Source organism: Cupressus sempervirens, chromosome 1 (genome assembly GCF_028749045.1).
Source record: "Cupressus sempervirens isolate cs-2001-9-10 chromosome 1, ASM2874904v1, whole genome shotgun sequence".
Taxonomy (NCBI): domain Eukaryota; kingdom Viridiplantae; phylum Streptophyta; class Pinopsida; order Cupressales; family Cupressaceae; genus Cupressus; species Cupressus sempervirens.
This window is the reverse complement of record NC_143118.1, coordinates 355288822-355306791: the sequence shown is the minus strand read 5'-3', so window position 1 is coordinate 355306791 and position 17970 is coordinate 355288822. Positions and strand designations below refer to the sequence as shown.

General features: G+C 35.2%; 1 pseudogene; it reads right to left on the bottom strand.

The window, feature by feature from the left end:
• LOC149577709 (glucose-1-phosphate adenylyltransferase large subunit 1, chloroplastic/amyloplastic pseudogene) overlaps positions 1–17722 on the bottom strand; it is an 89757-nt pseudogene extending 72035 nt beyond the window's left edge.
• Between the last annotated feature and the right edge of the window lie 248 nt (positions 17723–17970).

The following is a 17970-nucleotide window of genomic DNA, read 5'->3' as shown; positions in this document are numbered from 1 at the left end:
TTTCACTTGTTTATATATTTATACACACACACACACATATAGATGTATAGATACACACACACACACACACACACACACACACACACACACACACACACACACACACACACACACATACTTGTGTGTGTACTTCCATTAATTATTTCCTCATTTTTATTCTATTATATTCACACACACACACACACACACACACAGTTTTTATTTATATATTTCTTTCTTTCTTTCTTATTTATTTATTTATCTACTTATTTTTATTCTTATTTTTATTTTTATTTTTATTTTATTTTATACATACATACATACATATATATAATTTTGTTCTTTGGTGTTCACATATTGTGTCCTTGTTAGGCAACATACACACGCATGCACACACGGGTATGTGCAGGATCATGGTGTACCAAACTATGGCCTTAAGTGGTAGTGAAAAACTAGCAAATCAGGGTTATGTTAACTTGACACATAATTTTAAAGTGGTTCTGAAATTTATATCAAAAAGTTGTAAGAAAATAATCTGTAGGAAATTAAATCTAGTTTCTAAATTACAGGGCCTTATCTAGAGAAAAAATTATTTGATTGGTCAAAAGTTTAGATTTTAATCCAGTACTACAAAAATTTTAGGGTGAAAATAAAAAGTAGGTGTATGTCTGACCACCTTAATCATAATCAAATGATAATATTTTTAAATATAATTTTAGATATAAAAAGTAGACTCATGCCTAGATGTGACACATATTTTTGGTAATTTTTATTCCAAATAAATAATTAATTATGAATTTTCTACTATACTATTTTCAAAATTAAAAAACTCCCGTGTCTGACCACCTTAACTAGTTCAAAAATAATCAAAATTATGTTTTTTTTAATTTTTCTTATGCTAGTCAAAGCATAGAATGTGACACATCTTTTGGATTTTAGAAATCTTAAATGGTTTCAAAGTTATAGCTATTTTTCAACCAGTATATTAGTCAGCACTTTGTAGCTAACTCCATTAGAAAATAAGTAATAATTACTTACTGAACTCGTAATTTCACAAACCTTACATTTATGAAAAGCTAAGAACATTCTTAAGAAACCCTTTTCATTACATCAAATTTTGGTTTAAAAAAAGTTGTCAGCTACATGCTTGAAGTAAAAAACACATAAAAACATGTCAAAAACACATTTTCGAGATGTTTTAAAGATGACCATATAGGGTTGGTATCGAGAGATATAGTAGGAATTATAAAGGTATTAATTGTTTTCATTTAGTATCAGGATGGGTGGGAAAAAAGTTGGAATAGATTTTGAAATTCTTTGAGGCATTTCAGAACTACATATTTTTCAGATCGCCACTTTTTGGCACACCATGATCCTACACATACCCACACACATATATATACACACACAAACACACTTAAGCACTTTTATTTAAAATCCATCATTATTATTTAGTGGACCCTTATTGGTGTCTTTATTATTATTATATAATAATAAGTATTATTATTATTATTATTATTATTAAGTTCCCAAAATTTCTAACTTATATTTACTTTTTGAGATACCCACATGATATATATATATATATATATATATATATATATATATATATATATATATATATATATATATATATATATCATTCGCATTGTTTTTATTAGTATGTTTGTTTCTTATTTCTTGCTTATGTTTTCACATATTTAGATACATCATTTTCATTTATTTTCTCCATTTATTTGTTCTCCTTTCCCTCATTTACCTTATTGTTGAACCTCAAACTCTTCTTGATTGTTGTGCACACCCCCCCTTTCCTTCCCCCTTTTTATCCAGACTGGATTTGCAATCTTACCACTTTCTTCCCTTAGCTCTCCCATCCTGATGATGGATTACAGAGTGTGATCTGAAAAGTTGATGCAAAAATTGTAACGCAATCTGCCTAGAAAATACAATAAAGAATTCTAATGGATTGTGGGAAACTACTATCTACAATTTTCATCCTTCCTTTGATTACTTCATACCTCTATTATTACTATAGTAGCCTCCCCTGTTACGTCCTTCCTTCTCAACATTTATCATGGTAACCCATAAAGAGTCCTACATGTTGAATTTGTGTACCACATAATATATAATGTTAAGCTTGGTCTTATATTTTCTCTCAACCTAAGTTCAACTAAAGAATGAATATATATCCAATACTCCTATAGCTAAAATGTATGCTTCATCCATACCCATAACTAAAAGATGCTTCCCTAGTCAATCCACCAATCGTTAGATCATATTCATCTTCTTCATGAAGTAACATTGGGCACCTATTTTTATCATGTTTGTCACACTTATATTTTATGATATATATATACTTACTATATTTAATGATTTTCTCCGGTTCCCCTCTTAGTGTGGTAGGTCTCTCAATATGTTTGATTATTGAACATTACTTATTCAATGTTTTTCCTTTCTATAAATTTTAATTTTAGTGTTACTTCTTCTAGTTTGGGGAAGTATCAATTTTCTCACATTTTGAATTAGGATTTTAATTTACTTCAAAATTATTTCTTTACACACTAATTTGAAACTATTGGTTTCATACTTTACTACCAAGTCTTCCTCCCATACCTTTAATTAGGATTCTTTTTTTGAGATAAATCAACTACATCTAGGTTTCCATGAAGAGGACCATCTATTTTCTCTATAATGTGATGACTTAACCCTAAAATAAATGCCTCAAATGATTACTTTTATGTTAATATTTCTTCTAATTTTGTAACCATTATTTTAAATCAGTAGTCACAAATTTTACTAATTCCTATTTGGTTTTTGTTATTTTCTATATTTTATTTAATTATATAGTAGTTAAATGGAAATTTATCAAATATAAGTTACTCAATCATTTCCATTTTTACATGATTACTATATTCATTAATGCACCTTCTTGATGTCTATTCATTGATGTTATCATAAAATCATATAATTTCTAGTCACCACAAATACAAACCACGTTCCAAGGAAAACCTAAGTTAAAAAGATATTCACTAGCATCTTTCGTGTATTTATGAAAAAGAGGAACATTTAATCATTTGTGCAATATAACTTAGACAAGATCAAGGAGTTCTTTATTTATATTTTATATTCTTTGGTTAACTATTCTTCTATTCTTATGATGATTTCTTTGTCTAGTTTTACACCTTTTCTACTTGACCAAAGTTCTTTCTTTACCATTATTTCTTGGCAACTAAACATCTAACAAAGATAATTATGAAATGTGTCACAAATATTATACATAGTGGCTTTTGAATCTCACTTTATTTGACCTAATTAGGGATTCCCTACTTACATAGACTCTTTGGGAATTTTTCTTAATTAGGACAATATGGGAGGTGACTCTTTGTTTATGACTTTCATCTCCTCATAGTATCTCTTTGGGTTTGGAAAATTTTTGGTTGATAACAGATCATTGGTTCTTCTCTCTTATTAGTATACTATATTTTTTGTTCTTCTCTATTATCATTCCATAGATTCAACTAGCCACTAACAGATGCTGCATGACTCATAATGTGATCAGGACATGGTCCATGATATTCAAGAGAAAGTTGATGAAAGAAGAAATGGGAAAATATAAAAATCTGAATTTTTAGACTGGAAAGGCCCTTCCAACCACCCATTCCTTAAAACCTTTAAGAAGATCACTCCCCCTTCCATGTGTTGGAAAATTTGGAAGGAACAGAATAACTGTATCTTTCAAGATAATGTTACTCCCTATTCGATAGTGGCTATTCAATTGATGAAACTTCTAAAGGAATGTAGTGATATTTGGCATTGGAAACCCCCCCAAAACCCCCTGAGAAACCATGATATTAAATGGGCTACTTCAAAGGACCTCATCCTAAAGGTGGTGACATTTGATAGATCTAAAGCTAATGCCAGATATAAAATGGTGTGGCACCCCCCTAGATTCATGGATGAAACTTAACTTTGATGGCTCGACCATTGTAGGAAGAACTATGGTTGGTGGGGTTCTCTAGGATAGTACGAGAAAATTGGTGGTGGCCTGTGTGGCAAATTGTGAAGGGGGATCAAATAATGAAGTGGAAGCCTTGGCCCTTCTATGAGGTATGAGGATAGTAGAAGCAAGAAGAATTGATAGGTTAACTATCGAGCGTGATTCATTGTTAATTATCAATGTTTTTAAGGGAGAAGGAAGTAGCAACTAGAAGGTTAAGTCAACCATTCAGGAAATTTGCACCTTGATGAATGGGCTTTCATGAGGTCGACGTGATCCATATTAAACAAGAAGGCAACAACGTGGTAGATGACCTGGCTAAAATAGATCATAGCTTTGAGGGAATAAAAGAGTGGGATGATGTCAGCCAAACCCCACTATCCACCCAACATCTAGTGCATAGAAAACAAATTCATTGCAGTGTGGTATGAAGAGGTACAATAGGTTTGCAATTTCCATTGACCGAGGAGGGCAGGACACTCTTTGGGTTGAGTTTCATAAAAAAATTAATGATAGAAACAATTTTGAGATTATTTCCCTTCAGGTCATTCTCACCATAAATATTTATGATGATGGTGAGAGGACAATTCACAAGGATTGTATCAAAGGATTACAGCCACCAAGGATAGGCGTATTGAAAGAAAATAATGAAAATTCCCTTGTGTAACACTCTACGGTAAAAGGGCACAACTGCCACTACTTAACCATGATGAGTAAGGTACCGTCCATACATACAAACATAGGATGGAAGTTGGAAAATGTGATACCTTGTGATCATAATATGGGAATCAATTATTTCAAAGAGATCATTCTCATCAATATAATATTAAATAGCCTTCGCTTTCAAGCTCTATCATGCAACAAGGGAATGTCAGTGCAAACTGAGGGTTTGGTGATTGAGCTAGGAGAAGGTGACATGGGTGCTAGCTTGAATTGTATTGAGCCGGATGAAATTGAAGACTACATCAGCTCAATAGTGAGGTGACATGGGTCTATTTGCAGGAAAGAGGGATTTTACCATTCATGGAGTGAATTGAAAAGTATGACAAGCATGTGTCACTACAATTTGTAAATTCCTAAGCTAATAGAAAGGTGACTATTAATTGGGTTGCCTTTGAAATGACAAAGGAGCTCATTGCTAAGGTGGGTGTCTTGTCTCTCGAAGGAAAAAGTTGGCAAAAGTAACCTAAAATTTTGGACAAACAAGTCTACTAAAAAAATTTTTCCCTAAGGAGGAACTTGTTCATATATGTAGTAGCTTCTCTAGAGAGGACCTGCCTAAGCCATGGGATATTGTGTGCTACGTCATCATGCACTACATTACACTTGAAGACTAGTTTCAAGTGCTGTATTATTACCACTTCCCCATATTAAATCACTTTAGAAATGAAGACTTAATCTCTTTCCCACACCTTATTTTACATTTGATGGAGGATAGTGTATTTAATATCTGAAGAAAAAAAAAGGGATGAAGGAAAACCCTTTTATATCCTACACTAAGCCTTCATGTTCAAACTCTACAAATTCCAACTTGCCCTCAACCCACCACTTTTGGTCAATCCCCTAGCCATTGTGACTCCCCAAGTCTCCACTGACTCGAGCCTTGGGTTAGCCATGAAGAGTGCTATCGAAAATTCCCCTACTACCAAAAAATACATTATCTTTATTGACTCGGTAGCTGATATTGGGCAGAGAAATAAAGTAGCTGGGAGATCCAGAAAGAGGCTTAAAATGGAGAAACTTAGGACCCCACCTCCACCACTAAAAAAAAAGAAAAAAAAAGTGAGCTTGGAATCCACAAAGACTAAATCGAAACCTACTAGGAAGAGGAAAATAAAAGTGATTTGCCCTAGCTATGGGAACAAAGATATTCCTAGCCCATCCCATGTTTCTGATACCATGGAAGGTAACTTGTCCTTGGGAAGGAGCTTGAGTAAGGATATCACTTCCCTGATGAAGGAGGCTATTAAGGGTGGAGGGAAGATGAGGAGTCACCACCATGAAGATGATAAAAGAAAAACTAGGATGGATAGGTTGGAGAGTCTATGCATGATCTAGCTGACAATCAAGAGGCCCTGTACCATAAATTTGGGACCCTTGTAGAGTTTTCTACGAAGGTTATGAATTTGACAACCACCACTTTGTATTTTCTAAATGTGAACAAGGAGGAGAAGGAAGTGGGAAAAGAGAGTGAAACCACCCACTCTCTATAGCTTTCTAGCAAATGATTGGTTCAAGACCCTAGACAAGCCTATCAAGGAGGATGGAAAATCGGGTAATGAGGACTTGGGTGATAAAGAGGGGAGCTAGCCTCTGTGTTATTTTTTCTTTTAGTTTTTGTTATGATATGGTATATTGTGAACTTTGTGCCCTCCGAGGCAATTTTGATTAATTTGGATCACTCTTGGTAATGTAGCAACGCCCGTAAATTATGTTGCCACTATATTTTGTGGTTTAAAATTTATGGTATTATGGTTGTTTATGTTAATACTGTTAGTAAGAAGAACTTTGATATTTTTTGATCGATAAGATATTTTGATATCTAGAAAATGAATATGTTGAATCATAAGGGTGTGACTACTGGCTATTCTCTAGCCTATTGTACTTCAAGGTCAAGCCCTCTTCCGATTGTGTTTTATAGATCAAAAACATTGGAATGGGTTGTGAGGATACCATTAATTCTATCATTCAGTATAGTGTTATATACCTTTTCTAGAAATTGGGTTCCCAACTAGGTCACATTATATACTCGCTTAGATATTTATAAAATTATTGGAGTGCATACCAATGGGTAGTTAAAATTTGATAAGTGTACTACATAGTTAACAAATTGGTGCAAATATGAGCTCACTTGGGAGTTTTGTGAAGTGGAGGAACAATCTTATTGTCACAGTTTTACGAAGTGGGTGATCAATCTCGCAGAAATCAAGGATAATGACATTTCAACCATTAGAAGGCCATCTTGAGGAACCTAACCACTTGCCTAATCGGTAATAAGGAATCAAGATGATTATTGTATAAGTAGGATATAATAGTCATTGATACTAAGACATGGAGACAAATAGAGTTGGGAAGTCAACAAGCTAGGTCATGCATGTAAGAGGCTCAAACAAATAATATTGTAGCTAGGAATAAGATCCCTCAACTTTCTCATGGTTTTCATGGTTTTCATGAGGTTCTTAATTTCTAATGTGTAACATTAGTAGAGAGATCACAGGACCAAGGACAAGGATAAGGATGCCCCTAGGACTATAATACAAGAATATCTATCATAATATTTGTAGTTTACAATTTTATTTTTCTAATTATACCAATACATACAATTAGCGAGATTTCACATGACAAACTTTTTGGAGGAGAATGAAATCACTCCCTTTTGTCTATAGCAGTGTGATCTAACTTTTAGATAAATAAGGAATGAGAAAGTTCCATCCAATTATATAATTCCATAATAATTTAAAATAGCTTACATCCTTATATATGATAATAATAGATTCCAATTTTCTTGAAAATTAAAAGAGTATATAAAATGTCAATCAAAATTATAATTTATTTACTTATTTAATTTCATATATAATAGTCTTTGCAATGAAAAAAATATGAATTTGTTTTCCTAATAACCATATACCTATTTATCCAAATTAAACCATCAGTGGTTGTTGATTGATTCTATCTAACTTGATCATAAAAATTCCTATGCCGTGAATTATTATTCCTTAATTTTGAAATGGTATTAGAGAGTTACATGGAAATTTGGAAATTACATCATGTTGATTTCTATGAACTGGTTTATGTTACTTTTAAAAATAAGTCTAAGAAAAAGTTGGTTCCTATTACTTTCATAAATAAGTGTAAGAAAAACTTTTGTAGAGAGCACTATGCATTTCCTATTAGTATAGGAAAATTTCTCATCAAGTGGCAAGACAAGAGTTAGATTCTCATACAGATGAATCGACTGAAATAGTTCATTCATGAAAACAGATTTATTGGTTGCAATCTAGAAGACAATGTGTGCTTGTATTTTCTTCCAGTTTTTAAATTCTGTTTATCACGATAGTTGCAACTACTACATCTTACAACAAGTGTGCATAGTCTGTTCCAAATCAGCTCCAATTTCCGCAAAGGCAAGGAGGACGCTAGCAAAATTTGTAGAGTTTGGCTTTAAACCTGCAAAATTGCATTTGCCTCATAGTTTCTGAGCCTTACAAAAAGGAAAAAAGTTCGATTTTGTGCTGAGCCTAGATATCTATTTGGAAATTTCATACCTATCAATTACATTTGCTTGGAAGTTCGTAAAGGCTTCTCAACGAATCTATTTTCTGAATACCTTGCATTCAAGAAATAAACGAGAAAATATTTCTTGGCAGCAACCAGTACACGTACCTTGTCTCTGCATCCACAGTTTGCACAAATGTTTTAGACTATTTCCAACTGAAACATCAAACAAAATTTATGTTTATCAAAAACGTGTAAGCATATACAAGATGCGTGAATTGTTTGACAAAATGCCTCAGAAAAATGTTGTCTCATGAACGACAAAGGTAGCAGGATATGCACAAAGTTGCGTTCTTGGTGAGGCTTTAAGAATTTGATCTAATCTGTAGACCATCAATGCCATGAAAATGTCATTATAATTTGTAGACAATCAAATGAAATCCCCTAATTTCTTCAAACGTTGTAATATATTGCTTATCAGGCATTCACTACGGCTTGATTATCCATTCCAATAAGCTTCTCTTCTATAAAAGACATTAGCGTCTTCACACTGGAATAGTTATAGAATCTAATGAATAAACATAGAAGACCACTATATATATGCGATGTCATAGCCTTGCCTATGAGCCTCACCTAGAACGCTGTGAAAAATTTAACTATTGCAGTCACTGATCATTAATCTCTATCATAAACGATTATTAAACTGCTGAAAATAAATTCTCAGCTAATATCGAAAAATAACACAACTGCAACTTCATTTATAAAATACGAAAAGAAATGTGCAACACAATGAACACAATATTTTCGGACAAATTGTCCCTAGAAAAACCCCTAAGGGAAAACCAGTTCTACAGATGAGAAATTATATTAATCTTCAGCAAATCAAGAGATACAAAATTCCTTGCCTCTTACTGGCAGAACTTGGACAACCTCCTAATTTATCCCACTGATATTCCCCACTACTATTCCCACGCTAACACTGCGCCCTTACTAACACTGCAAGACTATTTGCTAACACTGCAAACGTTTCTCCAAACTTCATGTTCTCCAAATGCCCCCTCTGACCTCCTTTAATACTACTATTGGTAAACCAATGGCCGAGATTGATTTACAATCGACGGTTGAGATTAAAACAACTTAAAAACCCTAACCAAGTTGGTTTCTAGTTGTTTCCAAAAGTGGTCAATTAATTGACAAATATTTGTTTCTAATCTAACCAATTAGTTAGCAAAACAATTACTGGCTAAATAATAGCAAATGGACAAACAGCTGTCCAAAGCTAACAAAACTAACACTCCCTCTTAGCGAGGAAGTTGTTCTGCAGGACACCTAACTTATCTCTAAAGAAGATAATTTTTGCCTTCCCCAATGCCTTAGTCACAATGTCTGCTACCTGCTCCTCTGTAGGTATCTACTATAGCTGAACAACTCCCCTTGTACACAATCTTTGATGAAGTGATATCTGATATCTATATGTTTAGACCTATCATGAAACACTAGATTCTTAGACAACTTGATGCAACTCTGATTGTCACAATGTATCACAGTAGTCTCAACCTTCTAACAAAACAAAGCTACTAACAACTTCCGAAGCCATATAGCTTCACATGTTGCCATGCTAGCTACTATGTATTCTGCTTCTGCTGAACTTAGAGCCACAGAGTTCTGCTTCCTGCTGAACCAAGATACAACTCCTGATCCCAAGCTGAAACAACACCCTGAAGTGCTCCTTTTGTTTATGTCACTTTTAAAAATAAGTCTAAGAAAAAGTTGGTTCCTATTACTTTCATAAATAAGTGTAAGAAAAACTTTTGTAGAGAGCACTATGTATTTCCTATTAGTATAGGAAAATGGCTCATCAAGGGCAAGACAAGAGTTAGATTCTCATACAGATGAATCGTCTGAAATAGTTCATTCATGAAAACAGATTTATTGGTTGCAACCTAGAAGACAATGTGTGCTTGTATTTTCTTCCAGTTTTTAAATTATGTTTATCATGATAGTTGCAACTACTACATCTTACAACAAGTGTGCATAGTCTGTTCCAAATCAGCTCCAATTTCCGCAAAGGCAAGGAGGACGCTAGCCAAATTTGTAGAGTTTTTCTTTAGAGCTGCAAAATTGCATTTGCCTCATAGTTTCTGAGCCTTACAAAAAGGAAAAAAGTTTGATTTTGTGCTGAGCCTAGATATCTATTTGGAAATTTTATACCTATCAATTACATTTTCTTGGAAGTTTGTAAAGGCTTCTCAATGAATCTATTTTTTGAATACCTTGCATTCGAGAAATAAATGAGAAAATATTTCTTGGCAGCAACCAGTTCACGTACCTTGTCTCTGCATCCACAGGTTGCACAAATGTTTTAGACTATTTCCAACTGAAACATCAAACAAAATTTATGTTTATCAGAAATGTGTAAGCATATACATGATGCGTGAATTGTTTGACAAAATGCCTCAGAAAAATGTTGTCTCATGGACGACAAAGGTAGCAGGATATGCACAAAGTTGCGTTCTTGGTGAGGCTTTAAGAATTTGATCTAATCTGTAGACCATCAATGCCATGAAAATGTCATTATAATTTGTAGACCATCAAATGAAATCCCCTAATTTCTTCAAACGTTGAAATATATTGCTTATCAGGCATTCACTACGGCTTGATTATCCATTCCAATAAGCTTCTCTTCTATAAAAGACATTAACGTCTTCACACTAGAATAGTTATAGAATCTAATGAATAAACATAGAAGACCACTATATATATGTAATGTCATAGCCTTGCCTATGAGCCTCACCTAGAATGCTGTGAAAAATTTAACTATTGCAGTCACTGATTATTAATCTCCTATCATAAATGATTATTAAACTACTGAAAATAAATTCTCAGCTAATATTAAAAAATAACACAACTGCAACTTCACTTATAAAATACAGAAAGAAATGAGCAACACAATGAACACAATATTTTTGGACAAATTGTCCCTGGAAAAACCCCTAAGGAAAAACCAATTCTATATATGAGAAATTATATTAAACTTCAGCAAATCAAGAGATACAAAATTCCTTGCCTCTTAATGGCAGCACTTCGACAACCTCCTAATTTATCCCACTGATATTCCCCACTGCTATTTCCACACTAACACTGAGCCCTTGCTAAGACTGCAAGACTGTTTGCTAACACTGCAAACATTTTTTCAAACTTCATGTTCTCCAAATGCCCCCTTGACCTCTTTTTATACTACTCTTGTTGGTAAACCAATGGCTGAGATTGATTTACAATCGACAGTTGAGATTAAAACAACTTAACAACCCTAACCAAGTCGGTTTCTAGTTGTTTCCAAAACTGGTCAATTAATTAACAAATATTTGTTTCTAATCTAACCAATTAGTTAGAAAAATAATTACTTGCTAAATAATAGCAAATGGACAAACAGTTGTCCAAAGCTAACAAAACTAACACTCCCTCTTAGCGAGGAAGTTGTTCTGCAGGCCACCTAACTTATCTCTAAAGAAGATAAATTTTGCCTTCCCCAATGCCTTAGTCAGAATGTCTGCTACCTGCTCCTCTGTAGGTATCTACTGTAGCTGAACAACTCCCCTTTATGCACAATCTCTGATGAAGTGATATCTGATATCTATATGTTTAGACCTATCATGAAACACTAGATTCTCAGACAACTTGATGCAACTCTGATTTTCACAATGTATCACAGTAGTCTCAACCTTCTGACCAAACAAAGCTACTAACAACTTCCAAAGTCATATAGCTTCACATGTTGCCATTCTAGCTGCTATGTATTCTGCTTCTGCTGAACTTAGAGCCACAGACTTTTGCTTCCTGTTGAACCAAGATACAACTCCTAATCCCAAGCTAAAACAACACCTTGAAGTGCTCCTTTTGTCTATTGTACTTCCTGCCCAATCTACGTCAATATAGCCTATCAACCTGATACCTTCACCTCAAACATATATGATCCCATATTCGACTGTACCATGCAAGTAACATAGCACATGCTTAGCCGCTATCCAATGCATTCTCTTTGGTTCAACCATAAACTGACTAAGAGAGTTGACTGAAAATGCTATATCCGGTCTAGTGTTGACCAAATACATAAGAGAACCAATCAACTGTCTATATAAAGTGGGATCTACATCTTTCTCCTTAGTTGTATCTACCTTCCTCCAATTCGTGATCATGGGTGTAGACATGGCTTTGCAATCCTCCATCCCAAATTTCTTCAAGATTTCAATGCAATATTTTCTTTGACCAAGGAAAATCTCTCCATCTGTCTGCCACACTTCCATGCTTAGAAAGTAGTGCATAAGTCCTAAATCCTTCATCTCGAACTCTTCTGCAAGAAATAGGTCATCCACATAAAGAACAAGAATGAGAATCTCACCCCCAACCATCAAGTAGTAGAGGTTAGCATCTGCTTCACTCTTCACAAAGCCCGTTTTCTGCAAGTATGTATCAATGTGCTCATACCATGCTCTAGGAGTCCGCTTGAGTCCATACAATGCTTTCTTCAATCTGCACACGTGGGTCTCTTTGTTGTGTGCTACAAAGCCTTCTGGTTGTTCTATGTATACCTCCTCCTTCAACTCACCATTAAGGAATGTTGTCTTCACATCCATTTGATGGATTTGCCATCCCATCTGTGCTACAAGTGATATTATAGCTTGTATAGAAGCATACCTGGCAACAGGAGCAAATGTCTCCTCATAGTCTATTCCCTCATTCTGAGAGAACCCTTTTTCCACGAACCTCGCCTTGTATTTCTCGATGCTACCATCTGCACCGTGCTTTATCTTATAGATCCAACGTGATCCAACTACAACCCTATCTGTTGGTCTAGGTACTACCTCCCATACATCATTTTGCATTATTGAAGAATATTCCTCAACCATAGCATCTCGCCATACCTGATGTTCTGCAGCTTCCTGATAGCTAGAAGGCTCACTATCTACCAATTGACTAACTAATGCCACATAGTCATTGAACTTGGTTGGTTGTCTTCGTTGTCTAGTACTCTTCCTAGGAGCTCCCACAAACTCTTGAGTATCCCTTTGTGTATCTGGAACCACATGGTTCCCCCTGCCAACTGTAGAGGATGAAATGTCAACCTCTAAGTTTTCTAGATGCATTTCCTATTTCACCTGTTGCTCCATACTCTGTGAATCTTCACTAACTGAGTCTACACTCATACTGGTAACCGTACCTGAGCTTTTCTACCCTTGACTTGGTCTTGGAGCTTCTATTGGTTGCTCACTCTGATCATCTACTAGAAAATCTCTCAATCTCCTGAATGCCTTGTCCTCCATGAACTTGACATCCCGTCTGACAATAATTTTTTTAGTCCTCGGAATGAAAATCTTGTATGCCTTTGAAGTCTCACTATACCCCACAAAGTACTCCCTCTCTGCAGTCTAATCTAACTTTGTACATGTATCTCTAGGAATATGGCAATATGCCAAACTCTCGAATATCCTAAAGTGACTAACATCTGGCTTTTTCCCTGTGAAAGCCTCCTCTGGTGTCATCTTCCCTAGCACCTTGTGTGGAACTCTATTCTGAATGTAGACTGTTGTATTACACGCCTCTGCCCATAAGTAACGGGGCATGTCCTAGTCATGTAGCATAGCTCTTGCTACCTCCGATATAGAATAGTTCTTCCTCTCAGCAACTCCATTCTGTTGTGGATTGTAAGGAACAGTCCATTCTCTCTTGATTCCTTCTCTGGTGTAGAACTCCTGGAAGACATTTCCTTTGTACTCGCCTCCATTCTCTGATCGAAGAACCTTTATCTTCTTTCCTGTTGAGTTCTCCACAAGAGCCTTGAACTCTTGGAATCAACTGAAAACCTCATCCGTAGTCTTCAAGAAGTATATCCAGGTCTTTCTAGAGAAATCATCAATAAAAGTAACATAGTACTCATATCCTCTGAGAGATTTCATCGACATTGCTCCACAAACATCTGAATGTACTAGATCAAGAACACCCTTAGATCTGGTGTCACTCCTTGGAAAAGATGCTTTCACAAACTTCCCCAACACACATCCCTTACATACATTGTCATGCTCTGTGCTCACCTCTGGAACACCTATCACCATCTCACGAAGCAATCGAAGTGCTCCATGATGAATATGGCCCATCCTCCTATGCCATTTCTCTCTAAGATCTCTAGGATTACTGTTGCTCATAAGTGCCTTAGGAGTATCAAACTGCAATCTATAAAGACAACCACTCCTAACTCCAATAGTTATGGGTGATTTCCAATCCTTGTGCTTAATCAACACATTTGTCCCTCTAAAGAGTACATTATACCCCCTATCCTGAAGAACAGATACATAAATCAAATTCATACCTAAACCTGGCACATATAACACATCATGAAGTGGAATTATCTTTCCATTCTCCCTCTGAAACAGAACAGTCCCTTTCCCAACAGGGTTGAGTTTGGACAAGTTTCTCATAGAAATATGGATGTTGGTGTCCTCCTCCTTGTAACTGGAGAAGTACTCTCTAACTCCTGTCATATGAAATGATGGCCCACTATCTATATACCAAACACACTGTGAGGTTGAGCTAACCATACAAGCTATGAGTGCAAACTCATCTTCCATTCTACTAGAGAGTTCTTCCACACTTGCTGAAGCTGCCACCTGCTTCTTACCCTTCTTCCTCTTTGGGAAATCACTAACATAGTGGCCAAACTCGTGACATCCAAAGCACTTGACCTTAGAAAAGTCCTTCTTCTTCTTTTCACTTTGTGAATTTGATCCTTTGCTAGATCCCTTCTTTGCTTTCCCTTTACCCGCTAGGGCAACATTCTCTTGTTCCACCTCATTTTTCTGACTCTTGTTGGCCCCATTGACAAGACTTAGTCTAAACTCCTCCTGAGTGAAATTAGTCCATAGTCAATCCCAACTCGGTAAAGTATCTCATCCACTGACAACTTGAACAAAGACACTCCATTTTTTAGTAAACCCATTTAGGGCTATTCTCACTAGCTTGTCATCACTAGGGCTATCTCCAATAGCTGCTAACTCATCCTTGACAAGTTTGAGCCTGGTGAGGTAACTTGTGATGTCTTCTCCCTGATTCATCCAAGTATTCTTTAGCTTCTCTCTAAGAATCAACTTCTTGTTGGTGGTAGCATTCTGGTATAGATTTAGAATGGCGTCCCACATCTTCTTTTCTATATCTAGCTTTGTGATATGTGTAACAATATGATCCTTGACACCATCAAGGATAATCCTCCTCGCTTTACCATCATCCTTTCTATATGCTACAAGCTGGGTTGCATTCGTTGGTACAGGTACAAACTGGTAGCATAATCCTTGATACCATTCTCTTCCAACAATAAAGAAATTCTGGCCTTCCAGAAACCAAAATTTGAGGCACCATCCAATCTATCCTGATCTCTCAAACCAGTTGAAGCCATCTCAAGGGTTTAAAGAAATAATAAAAATAAAGAGATCAAAATTTCTTTCCTAGGGAAAAACTCTTCTACCCTTAACAACACTCTGATACTATGTGAAAAATTTAACTATTGCAGTCACTGATTATTAATCTCCTATCATAAACGATTATTAAACTGCTGAAAATAAATTCCCAGCTAATATCGAAAAATAACACAACTACAACTTCACTTATAAAATACGGAAAGAAATATGCAACACAATTAACACAATATTTTTGGACAAATTGTCCCTGGAAAAATCCCTAAGGGAAAACTAGTTCTACAGATGAGAAATTATATTAAACTTTAGCAAATCAAGAGATACAAAATTCCTTGCCTCTTACTAGCAGAACTTTGACAACCTCCTAATTTATCCTGCTGATATTCCCCACTGCTATTCCCACACTAACACTGCACCCTTGCTAACACTGCAAGACTATTTGCTAACACTACAAACGTGTCTCCAAATTTCATGTTCTCCAAATGCCCCCTTGACCTCCTTTTATACTACTCCTATTGGTAAACCAATGGCCAAGATTGATTTACAATAGACGGTTGAGATTAAAACAACTTAACAACCCTAACCAAGTCGGTTTCTAGTTGTTTCCAAAAGTGGTCAATTAATTAACAAATATTTGTTTCTAATCTAACCAATTAGTTAGCAAAACAATTACTCACTAAATAATAGCAAATGGACAAACAGCTGTCCAAAGCTAACAAAACTAACAAATGCCACTTTGTGCATTACTCCTGAAAGGCCTTCGTAACCTACTTCTCTGTTTGTCATACTAAGCCTTCTTAGTTTTACCAGAAAGCATTCCCCAAGTTTTTGCAATGAGCTCAAATGATCTCTCAACTCCTACACCATTGTTCTTATTAGGGTGCAACAACATAACCAATTTCCTATAGTATCCTGATTACATAGACTTGAGCATCATAATCCACATCGAAAATCTTATATAATCAATCAAATGATCTTTTTTAAAGCCAACATCAAGTGTCAGGTGGACATTCAGAACTCATATGAATTGAATGAGACATTCAAGAAGAGGATATATATTTGGGCTCTCAATGCCATTTTCATGGCACTTTTCAAATCCTAGACCTCAAATTTTATCTCTGCAATTTCCTTCGACTTCTTAGCCTCATCACGATACTCCATTAGCAATACCTATAGACTCTTCTTGGCTTCCAAGGCTGAGTGCAGACGTATGAAATAGCAAAGAAAATAAAATGTTGAACATGCTAGCATATGAAATGTGGGATACATGCAATTAAAAATTAACTAAAAATTTAAAAGCAAACACGTACCCTTCTCTTTCAGCTTCTTTGATTGCAATTTCAAATGTATTATATCACTTTTTATTTTTCTAGCTTCTGAAAAAGTGATTGAATTGTTTATAATAGGCCAATGACATTTTCGGAGCAACTGGTAAAAGAAACTAAAATAAATTTTAATTTCTTTTATAAAAGCTGAGTGTTTTATTATGTTTATTTATAGAAATCAATTTATAGCTTCAATTTAAGATTAAGAACAAGCTATTATTTATTATTTTTTAGTACATAATAATACATAAACATGTTATAGGCAATAGCCTATAGTGCAATGGTGATTTGTAAGCCTTTCATATGTGAGGTCTTGGGTTCAAGTCTACTCGAACTTAACACATAAAAATAATCAATCTAAACAAATAATGATTAATCTAGGCTTCCATCCATTATCTATTTGAAAAAACACATAAACATGTTAGCACAAAACAATAAGTTAGCACAATGGAATAAACAAAGAAAGATCAAAATGTTAGACAAAGTGCATGAAAAATAGCACAAAAACTGAGAGGACGAAGTTCACTGACCAATAACAGTAAGAAAACATTGGGCTCCTTGAGGGTGCTAGCCACCTCTTCATTAATGGCATTCATCCTTCTAGCCACCTTCTTGAGCTCCTCCAAATCATCAGGTTGAGAAGTAGCAGATAACTTTCTTTTACTTGCTCTAGTCCTTTTTCCAAGGCTATAAGCGTCCTCAGTAATTGTTTCTTTATCAACATATCCAATGAAGGCTCTCATCTCCTAGCTCAAATTCTTGAGTTTATTAATCAACATCTCCATGTTCTCTACAAACAACTGCATAATTTTGAAGCTGTGCTCAAGAATCTTCTTTAACTTAGCTTCCAGTCCAACCTCCTAGAAAGTTCCTCTATCTTTTTCCTCTAGTAACCTAATAGTCATCCCTTTAGTCTCAACCAAGCCCATCACTAAACTCTTCTCCTTAGTCATCCATAACACCTCATTTTTCGTTCTTCTCTCAAAAGAAG